The sequence below is a fragment of the Corvus moneduloides genome, chromosome 5 (genome assembly GCF_009650955.1).
Source record: "Corvus moneduloides isolate bCorMon1 chromosome 5, bCorMon1.pri, whole genome shotgun sequence".
NCBI lineage: Eukaryota > Metazoa > Chordata > Aves > Passeriformes > Corvidae > Corvus > Corvus moneduloides.
Window position 1 is genome coordinate 5,529,824 of NC_045480.1, and position 12,086 is coordinate 5,541,909.

Sequence of the window (12,086 nt, forward strand, 5' to 3'; positions counted from 1 at the left end):
TTAAGTCTGGTATCATAACAAATACCCTGTCTTACAGCCTGCCCGCGTGTGCCAAGCACAAACAGTATCAATCCACAGCTCCATAAATTCAGGGTGATCTGGCTGTTCATGTGATTATGAGCAGTATCTTCCACAAACAGCCAGACACCTCCACTCCTCCTGAGGAAGGCCAGAGCTGTCCCAGAGCCATCAGCATGAGCCTCCCAGCTCACACTGAGCAGCCTTGAAAAGTCACTACAGGCAATTAACTCCTACAAGCAATTACAATTTTAGCTGCAATGCTCTACATGTGTGAAAGGTGATGTCAGAATGCTCTGGTCTCATCTGTTATTCACGAGTTACTCCCTTGGCTGTAGGCATCTTTTAGAAATTGCCAGAAGGACTTTAGCACCTCAAAATCAGTGCTGATTGGTTTTTTCCTCTCAAACGCACATGACTTGGAGTGTGGCTATATTGAGCTGAGTCATTAATCACACTAAGCACTGTTTCTGGTTCCCAGATAACAAATAATACAGAATAGAACAGAATAACAGAACAAACAGTATAATTATATCAAAGAATCTATTTTTTCAAAGTAGGTCCAGGATATCAGGGATTCCTTCTTTTTCTATCTGTATTTAGAGCAGTGAACCTACTTTGAGCCCCGTGAAAAAACACTGAATTTCAAAGCCAGCTGGAGAAAAATGCCAATTTGGGAGCATGGAGGAAGGCTGACCCCTCAGCAGGAGATTGTTCTGTGCTTTGGGGCTGTCTGGATTCGGGGCTGGAGGGGTGAGTAGCCCTATCCTCCCAACAGGAGAACTAACAGCACCCTCTGCTGCCCTCTAAAAATTACCCAAAGCACGATTTTATCAAATGTAATGGCAGCAGCCTTGGGACTGTTGTGAGCAGATCTCAGACAAGTCACAAATTAGAGAGGAAAAAAGAGGAAAAAAAGGGGAAAAAAAATCCCTGTGCCAAGCAGGAGCTCCTCAGACTCATCCTGTTACTGCAATCCAGCTTTAACCACCCAATGCGACCCCTCACAGGGTGAGGGGATGCCCTGATCTGGATGAAGCCCCTGCTTTGGGGCAACAGCAGGGACAGCTGGGGGGAAATTACTCAGCTCGTTCTCCCGGGGATGGAAAGAATGGGGGCTGAGGGGAATTGGGCCCTGAAGAGGGGTAGATCAATGGGGTGATGAAGAGAAGGGCTGTTATCAGGCCTAGTATTTACTAGGCAGTTACAAGGCAGTTACTAGTAATTATTAGGCAGGTATTAAGTAGCTACTAGCAGCTGTTAGGCAGACACTAGGCAGTAACTATGATTTACTAGGCAGCTACAAGGCAGTAATTAGTAATTTAGTAATGGTTATGCAGATAATAGGGAGCTACAGAGTCATTACTAGCAGTTCTTAGGTACTAAGATGTTACTGGTGGTTACCACACAGTTATTGCAGCGTTGCTAGACTCTTCCTAGTAGTCACTGAGAGGCTCTTATTGTAGTTACTGAGCAGTTACTAGGGGCTTACTAGCTCTAGGAGTTTCTAGGAATTACTAGACAGGTGTTACTTGTTGTGAGGCAATTACAAGGCAGTTACTAACTGGTCACTAGCAGCCATTGAATGGCTTTGGTCAGTGCTTTATAAGTACTGACTGATCAGTTGTATAATGAAAATCAAGTTAAAAAACAAAAAAACCACACACTTAGCAATGCATAACTGTGGGCTTTATTTAAAATATGTGAAGCATCCATTAGCAGCAGTTTTCCCCATTGTCAGTTAAATTTAGTAGTACTCTTGGAAGCAGAAATAACTCCAGTGGAATTAATCACTCCCTTTAGAAAGCTACAGCTATTTTAAGCAGTCAGCTTTCTGGAGGAAAGTATGCATGCTCTTCAAAGGAATGTACTTGGGGAAAGTTGCAATATGGTCTTACTATGTTTAGGTTTAAATTCTGGTTTTCTCACATATTTCCCAAATTGAATTGTCATGTTTCTGAACTCCAAGATGCGCTTTGGTACATTAACAACTTCAGAAGTACTTTGATGTCCTGGAAATTTCAAGGGGATTTAAGAGTCCGAGGGTAGTGTTTTTTAAATCCTCAGTGTTTAGAGGTAGCTCACACCCTTATTTTTAGTGCAGAGCTGGTACAGGTTTTGCCATGAGCCAGACACAGCAAGGATTGTTGGCTGTGTTTGTCAGTTCATACAAGCCAAACAAGCTATGGAACTGCGTATTATGGGTACTTTCTGGTCTGATGATCTGTGAGAACAGAGGGTATCCTTTTCTTCAGTGCAAAATCAGCAGTAACTTTCAGCTTTGGAAAGACTCAATGGCACAATTCTTTATAAGTTTATCACACAACTCACACATGCTCCCCTTGGGGTTTTTGTTTGTTCTAGTGTAAGGAGTTTCTTTTGACTCAGTGGTAACAAGATAAAAGCCCTTGTAGGAACGTAGGACCTGTAGGAATGTAGTTAATCTGTAGTTACAACCATGCATCCTTTTCTGAGACTCAGTAAATAGCTCTCATATGTTATAAATTCTTAATTTCCCCCTTTCCCTCCTTCAGCACATCTTATTCACTTACTGGAGAGGAGAAAGAGTTTGGGTACCAATTTACTGATCATGTTTCTCACCCAATATTCCACAAACCCATCTTAAATAGCACTGGGAGCAGGCTGAAAACTAACATTGCACAAACTGCTCTCTCACAATCACATGGGAGATGTCAGAAAAGAGCTGGGCAGAAGGACAAGTGCCTTGTCTTAACCTGCCCCAGAGAGGCTGCAAAGCGAGGGTTGGGAGGTGTATTTCTTACCGTGTTCTTAAGGCACAAGGAGGACTAAAACAGGACAGTGTGGAAAGGGAAGAGTCTATTATCCTAAGGATTCTTCTTTGGAAGAAATCAACCACTCAGCATAGACTGAATCAGCTTTCTGTTGCACCCTAGTCAAGTTTTGATGGTGTGTTTCAAGAAGCAAAGCACAGTTGGTTCAAACCATGCTCACAGAAATCGAAACAAATATTTGTTTTCTGAAATCCTGAGCTATTTGTTGCAGTAAAAATTATTTGACACTTTAAATAAGTGCAGCTTTTTTTCTGATAAAAGCAGAATAGCTGATTTCTGTCTGCTGCAGCATTGACAGGCTGCCCAGCTCTCGTGGGTGTGATAGGAAGGAGGAAGCACAGGACAAGCATAGCCATGTGTTGTAGCCAGATTAGTGATAATTTAGTGTTCAAGGACACATATAAAAGCTTGTAACTTAACTTTTGTTACAGTATCCTGTGGGGAAAAATTCTTAGGCTTTGAGTGATGAAACTCGTTTATGGAAACATGCAGTGCCAGCATTAACAGCATTTATTTCCAAGCAGAATCCAGTTTGGTGTTTCATTTTTTACATTCCCATGAGCTTTGAAAACAAAACAAAAATCACTCAAAATATATCCAGTGAGTAAACTCACTGAGAAAATGAAAATTTAATGCTACTATAATATTGTTTCCTCGGAGAAAAGTCTTTCACCTAACTGCAGAAATGGAAATCTCACTGGTTGAGCCTCCCTTCCTCATGTAGGAATACAGTGCTGTAATACCACAGCCCAGGGTATTTGATAGGGGATTTAAAGGCTGTTACCCTTGTCTGCCCCTCCTAAGTTGAATTTCTGTGGATATCTGAGTGTATTTCTAAGCTTGTTGTCTTGTACAGTGACTGTGCTTCCTGCTGCCCCACAGCCAAAAGGGACTGGATTTCAGCGCTGCTCTTTGCCTGCAGTTTGAGACACCTGATATTCTCATCATCCAAGCTTTTGTTCATCTTTCCTCCCCTGATGGAGCAGGAATACGATGGCCTGACTACAAGCAACAGAGTTTGAACATCACGTAGAGCTGCAACCAGTCAGCTGAGCCAAATGACTGCGTGCAGGCGCCTGCCTTTCCTGCTTGCAGAGCGAAACAAATTAATGTGGTGCACGTGATGCTAATTAACCTGTTCTGCTGTGCCGCTGGGACAGGCTTGAGCATGCACACCGACAGTGGGGCTGACAGGTGGTCCTGGCGAGGTGTGTAACCCCGTGGCTTGTGAGGATGTGCCTCGCAGACAGCCATGTGAGAGGGCTCATAAGCTGAGAAAAGGTGTGAGTCAGCGTTTGCTCTTGAGGAACTGCAGTTGCTGTACCTGATTCCTCACTAAAATGCCTACTCCTCATTAAAATGCCGTGTTTGCTGCTGGCATTTGAAGGTACAATTTGGCTGCGTCATTTTGTGGGTTTAACACCTTGAACTTGAAACTGTATGTCTTTGCCTTAAGGGGTTTGTCTAGCCTAGACATTTTCTTTACTCCATTATTCTACTTTCTGTCTTCTTTGCCCTGAAGAATTGGGAAAGAAAAGTTAATAATAGGCTAAAGCTGGGAGCGTTTCCTTTTTAATCAAGTGGTAGAAAATCCTGGGGTGAACAGAGTTTTTTAAATTACCTGGTTTTTGATATTTTAATTAATGTTACCATTTTTCCTACCACGTTTATATTACCCCCAGGGAATGCTTTTTTCCCTGTCTTTCCTACATAGAATTCTTCTACAATTAATGCAGCAAAAATAAGAAAACAGACAACGAAGGTTTAAAGTTGGAAAGACATTCGCAAATTTCTCTCAAGTAGTAAAATATGCAAGTATAATACTCTTAAAATGTCCTTAAGCCTTCTCACATCAGTGGCTTTATGGAATTGCTGTGCCAATGAGGGAAAAAAATAATTTTTAAAAAAGCTGAGTGTGATTCTAAGATCACAATGGAGAATAGAGAAGCAGTAAGCAAATTATATTTCAATTCACACAGTAAGAGTTTGATTCATTATTATTAGGCAACTTTTTTGGTTTCAGATTTCCAAAACCCACCTCAATTATTTTTATTCTTCTAATTTATTTGAAGTGCTTCAGGTTTTTTGTTAAGAGAGCCTGAAGTTCCCATTGCCTTCTCAATGCCCATGATATCCATGTCTGAACACTGAAGCAATGAAGTTGTTCTCTGGCTTCACTGTTATTCACTATTATCTCAGACTGCTTTTAATTTCACTTTGTCTGATGTATTAGCTGCTGTGGCTTCTCTCAGAATGCACAAGTCAGAAGACTACACCAATAAATAGTTTCAAGCTCGCACTTATTGTTGATTTATTCTGCTTTATTAACAGTTTCTTTCTATTTATTCATGCTGTTTTTAAGTCACATTGGAGATAAGAATGAGAAGTCATTTTTATGAGAGCAAAAGTGGATGTGTTTAGGGAACACTTCATGCACCAGTCTTTGTAAAGTTTGAGTGGTTTTTGGTAATTAATAAATTTTCAGTGATCCATGGCTTGTCTTACACTGGAGAATTTGTAAGAATGAGACCAACTCACTAAAACATTAGTTTTGAATAAAATTATTACCTTATAAACCTCTATCTCAAGCTTTTAAAGTGGTATCATAAAAAGTGAAATGATGAAGCAGAACTCCAAGTGTGACTTAAGGTGAACATTGACTCAGAGGGAACAGTGATGCAGCAAATACACTGACTGTCTTTGTTCAAAGGAGTTTCTTACAAAAGCACGTGGTTTGAAACACCTGTTTTCTGATGAAACCAGAGAATTCAAGAAAAGATTGTTCACACCCTGAAAACAGTCATTTAAAGTGATGCTGTTTATGCTGGTTCTGCTGTTTAGGATAATACTGAAAGGTCCCATCGAAGTTACATTCTTAAGAATTAAGTTTTAACTTATCCCTTTGCAGTAAGTAACTTATTTCTCCTGTGCTACCATTGCAGGATTCAGAGATGCACAGAAATAAAAGCCAGATTTCAAACTTAAAAGCCTAAATACAAATGTACTTCCATGTGAGAATTTATATTTAGGGGTGTTGATCTAGTCTTGTCCCCTGTCTCTGTGCAGAGGCATAAGCCAGCTTTCCAGCCTACTTCTTTCTCACCTCCTCCCACCTCTGTCTTTCTTCTCTGTTAGGGCTCCATAGCCTCTGGAGCATGTTTGGAATTTAAGTCTGATTGTAAAGCAGCCCTTTATTAAAATGCCCAAGTATTTCAAATGACTACTATAAATGAATAGTGTTACAAACCCAAGAAGGAATACAGAGAGACTTTTTTGTGCATGTGTTTTGCTTTTTTAGCACTTTGCAGGCATTTTGATTGATAAAATCTTTTTGGCACCGATTCTGTGCCCTAGACTTTAAGTTCTTGAATCATCATAAGAGCTAAAGTAATCAGAAGAAATATTGTACGACTGCTGAGAGTTAGTAACCAAAAGAGTCGTGTCACTGTGGGTAGCAGTAGTCTCCAGCATCTGCTTTCTTTGGCCTTGACAATCCAACAACAATAATATTTTGTTTTTCTTGGCACAAATATCTGCTATTTAAAGAACAGCTTTTAGGTAGTACATTCATGGAAGTCTAGGCTGTATTGCACATTTACTTTCTGGACCCACAAGCAAAGTGTGACAGAACAGGAAGATGTTGCCAGTTTTATTGCTGGATTTTCCCTTTATGCCTGGATGGTGCCTGAACACTCATTTCCCATTCTGTCTAATGAGATTTGACAGGTGCTTTTCACAGCCCAGTTCCCTCTGAAAAGAAGTGTTTCTGTAGTGCTTGGGAAGGGTGATGGGGCAAAGCAAATGGAACAGGTGTGGCAGATGGTGTGTTGTGAAACTGAAAACAGGGCCATAACTGCAGAGGTACCAACCTGCTCCGTGAGGTTTCTCACCCCAGAAGCCAGAGAGAATTTTTACAGTGCTCCACACTTCCCATGAGCATGGAATTAAATCTTTGAGGGATCTTTGTACTTCTTTTAATGGGACCTTGTGGGTACCTGAGGCTAAATGTCTTGTGCTAAAATCACTTGCCAAGCTCTTCTTACCATTCCAGTAGGATCAGATTCATACTCTGATTTCCAGAAACTCCTCAGGTGTGCTGCTTCTCTTGTGCATTCTTTTAGATACTTAAACTGCTGTTAATGTTTACTGTGGCTATGGTATGTCAGTGAACTTCACAAGCCATGAGCTCTCACAGCATGTCCGTGGCACTGCCAGGTGTCACAGGTTCCAAAATACAGCTGAGGAATCTGTGGCAAGGGCAGACCATAAGACCTACCAAGAATCACATGAGAAGATACTGCCATTGGTTCATGGTAAATAGGAGATGTGGGCTGGATTCATGTCTCCAGCCCAGAAATGTGGTTTTCCCTCCAAAGTTTGGCTGCTGACAAACTGTTTAGACTAAAAATTAAGGGAAAACAACACTGAAAATTACTGGTTGACTTCATCATGTGGTATGAATGCTTGTATCTTTTATTAAAAAAAAAACCAACTAAAATATTGTCTTGTATTTGTTAAACATTTTCATCAATATCTTTTTATTAAGGAGCAGTACCTTTGTGACAAACAGTAGTTGCCCTGCTCTGTGGTGAACTATTTCCTAATGTCTGAAGTTGAGCCACTCCAAATTCACAACATCAGACCCATTGAATATTTTGGAGGCATATAAATGACAAGGTCAGTCTGGCAGTTCTTCAAGGCCACAGCTTTTGATTGATTCTCTGAAAAGTTTCTGATGTCATGGTTACAAACTGTCAGGTAGCTTTTTAAAGAAGTTTTTCTTATTTCCCGGGAAACACATCTTGTGAATCTGAAAGCTAAAGACCTCAAGTTCAGCTTCATATTTATAGAACTGGTTGCACACGGGCAGGGGGAGCATCGATCTCCCCATGCTCTGTCAATTTTTGTGTGACAAATAGCCTTGAGGCAGAGTTAGAAGGAGAAAGGTCAGACTTGTTCGTGACCCCTCTCTGGGAGTGAGCAGGGACATGTCATTTAGCAGCTGAGGATGTGGGTGGTGGCCTTGGGAAGGAGCCTGCAGTGTCCCAGACCAAACTGAAGACCATTTGCAACTCACTGGTTAGGATTTAAGTGAGAGACACATCTGTTTATTGCTGAGCTTGCCTCCATGCAGCTTCTCAGAATACCATCTATGAATACACTGCCCAACATTACATATATATACACACATATATATGCCTAAAAGTGCAGTAACTAGACAGAAATAAACAGGCTATGCATATTTGTACATTTTTTTATGTGGTTTGAAGCTGAAATTATACCAGATCAGGGTTTTTAAAAGTGGTTACCCAGCACTTCTGAAGTTGCCATGCTTCCAACCCACCTCAGCAGCAGCTGCTGCCTCAGTTTGTGGATCAGGATGTTCTGGCCTTGTTTGGGCTTCGGGAAGCAGGCGAGGCTGTGCTGTGCTTGGCTGTGTGACACTGGCAGAGCTGGAGCTGAGCTCCTGTGCTATTTGTCAATGTAACAGCAGGGGAGTGCCAGGAGCTGCATTACAGCGGGTGACATTGCCATGCTCGTGGTGCTGCTCTGCCTTCCCCAGCCAAGATATTGCTTGGGAGCCCTGCCTGTTTTATGTCAAATGCGTTAATCATCCTGTGACCACGCAGAAAACCTGAGCAGAGCAAATCATTAAGGTTCCAAAACGGAGACAAACGTTTTGAATCCTGTGTCTTTATTTTTGAGGGTATTTCTCTCTTGGGGCAAAGGAATTACTGGGTTTAACAGCACTACAAGTGTTAGACCGAGGTAAGAGGTTATTGTAGCTCTGCATTCATCACTGCTGACTCAGTAACATTTTTATTGTTTATATTGACGTTATATTGTTTATATTGACAAAGGCTGAGCCCAAACAGAGGAACTACATCGTTAAGAGGTGGGAAATTGGCTTAATGAGGAAAAGACAATAATATGAAAAGAGAAATAAGATGTGATGAATTTACAAAGAAGAAAGAATCTTAACTCCTGTCAGCCTTTTTACAATATTGAGGAATGAAAATGGATCTTGCAATAACAAAGAAGAGCAATATTTGAAGCTGTCCCTAGAACATATTTCAGTGCAATTCATCAGCTACTGTAAAATATTGAGGATAAGGACACAGCAGGGTTCAGGATGGCTCCAGGAGGCACAATAGATGTTACTTGGCCAACCAGACTTTTACTCCCTGTAATCCAATCTTTTCACTACAGTGGTCAGAAAAAAAAGGTGAACGAAACCTCATTTTACATTTTTCATTATAAAGTTTTTAGGGGTTTTTTTTTGTAGTCTGCACTTGGTTGGGTTTTGTCTGCCAAGAAGGCTGTGCAGTTCACTGCTAATTCAAGGAAAATACACATAAAGTATGGTCCTTAACTCATTTAAAGAAGTCTGTCTTTGAAACAAATATATGTTTTCCAGTGAGAAGCTGTGCAAATTGAAGTAGAGTGGATACTGCCCATGATAGTAACATTTCCTAGACTTGTGCCTAGCTGCTGTGGAATTGGCCTTTTTTTAAACTGGGTGGGAGGTTTTTTAAGAGAGAATACTCTTCCATCTATCATTCTATCTAAAAACTGCTCTAGGTAGCTCTTTTTACAGTTTAGTACACTTGAGCAAACTGGTGCAATTTTCCTCTGTAAATGCCTTTTCTGCTACAAACACTGGCAATTCATGTATTTTGTGTGCAAGAAGGGCTTTCATCTAATGGTCAGAACCAAGTAATTGGATTTTCTTGTGTGAATCCACTCAAGTTAATTGTGTCCATCTTACACTCCTCTGCTTGAAGGGGTTAAGCTGCATAAATCAGTAACAGTAGAATATCGAACTTTTTTGGATGCCTTACACCACAGCATACAGAATCTCTAAAGGATGAGCCACCTGGCCCATTGTATGTCATAAAAATAAAGTTTTTATTAGAAAGTTAATTCCTGTATTGGAAACTGATGGCACACCATGCCAGTCAGCAGCATTTTGATACCCAGTCTGGCATTCCTTGTTGGGGCTGCACTCCTGGGGATGATACTGTCTCACATAACACTTAAACTGACCTTATTTTAATTAAATCTGGACTGACAAGATTGGTACCTGTTGGTGCTTGCTTTGGGTCAAGTATCTACAATAATATTTGATTTTTCAGAATGGTTTATTCTCACCAGCACTTGACAACAGGTTACTGGAATTATCCTGCATTGCTAGAGACATCAGAAATACTCTGTGATAATGTTTAAGCCATGGTTACATAGCAACTGTACACCTTACCAGCTACCTTCATAAATACTGGTGTAAAATTCATCAATTCTCGTGTAAAACTGCAGCAGAGACTCTTATTATCTATAAATGCTGTTTATGTCATTATATCAGGACCCTTGTATGGGATGGGATTGAGTTTTGCCCCTCTTTTGCCGTCTCTAACCTACAGGTTCCTTTTCTTCAGCAGCTGGGGCTGGTTATGACCTGTGCCCTGTCTGTAATACCACGCTTACTTCCAGAGTGAGTCCATTCCATAACTCCATTCTCGCATGAAAGGAAGTAAGCACCAGATGAAGAAAGTCAAAAGGTCTTCTGTTACTATTCCTCTGTAGTTTGTACTTTCAGACTTTTTCATGAGCCCTGTTGTCTGCTGTTAAGTGATTTTAGTAAGTTTATGGGGTTTTTTGGTTTTGGGTTGTTGTTTTGTTGTTTGGTTTACTGGTTTTAAGGTGTACTGTCCACTTAAACTGAGATTCTGTCCTAGAGTTCTCATAGTTGCATCTTCATTGACAACCCCAGGGAAGGTCCTTAAACCTTTGCAGTTTTCCCACTTATTTTGCTCTCTGGGGGTAGCAGCACCTATTTTGGCACAGCATCTGCAGTGCTCAATCTAGAAGGAAGTGGCCTGAACTTAAATATTCCCTTTGACAAGGCAAAGAGGACCTAAATCCTGAGAAGTGCCAGGTCTGCATCAATTGTGTTGCTTTCAGGATTCATCAACATTCATCTCACATTTGGCTTAAGATATTTATGGGATAGATGGTAGCTCTTGTACTTTCCCTTTTACCCAGGAGAAGGCTGCCAGGTGTCAGTTGCAGAATGGATTTTGTGGTGATTTCACATGTACTTCTTAGAGAGTTCTCTTCAATTAGGCTAGGTATCAAAATTGCTTACATATTAATCATTTTGATAAGACATTTTATAGAATTGCTAAGGTTGAAAAGACTTCTAAGATCATCAAGTCTGGCCATCAAAAATTTTTACGTGAAGGCACAATAATAATACACCCACAAAAAACTGATGTAGAACTGATAGGATTTTAAATGTTTGCTTAGTGAACAGAATTAGAATCCCCAAAAATAGGAGTGTAGGAAACTGCTATAGGCCTATCTACAGTTTAACAAAATGATTCCAGATGTTATTTGCTGTTGGGGTTTCAGTTTGGTTTGCTTTTTTGGTTACCAGTTCTAAGTGGAAAATGAGTCCATTAAACATGGAAATGGTTGCAAGGTATACATTGTCTAGTAGATTTTTCTCATTGCAATCCGGACTTTTAAGGAATGAGAGCAGCCATGCCAAGAAGGACTTGGAGATACTGGTGGATGAGAGGCTGGACATGACCTAACCATTTGCACAGGCAGCCCAGAAAGCCAAATGTGTCCTGGGCTGCATCACCAGCAGTGTGGGAAGGTGAAGGGAGGGGATTCTGTCTCTCTGCTCTGTTCTGGTGAGACCTCGCCTCGAATAGTGCATCCAGCTCTGGGGTCCCCAACATAAGGACATGAGTCTGCTGGAAAAAGCCCAGAGGAGGCCATAGAGATGCTCAGAGGGCTGGAGCACCTCTGCTATGGAGTCAGGCTGGGAGAGCTGGGTGCGTTCAGCCTGGAGAGGAGAAGGCTGCAGGAGACCTTCCAGCACCTTCCAGTGCCTAAAGGAGCTACAAGAGATCTGGAAAGGGACTTTGACAAGGACCTGGAGTGACAGGTCAAGAGGGAATGGCTTTAAACAAGAGGGCAAGTTTAGATTGGATATTATGAAGAAAATTGTTCCCTGTGAGGATGGTGAGGCCCTGGCACAGGCTGCCCAGAGAAGGGGTGGATGTCCCATCCCTAGAAGTGCCCAAGGCCAGGTTGAACTGGGGCTTTGAGCAAAGTGATCTAGAGCACGGCGTTGGAACAGGTGACCTATAAAGGTCCCTTCCAACCCAAACTATTCTATGATTTTATGATTCCATAATGGTTTCAAGCTCTTGTGCTGCTCCCAGGACTCATGAGTGAGACCTTCAA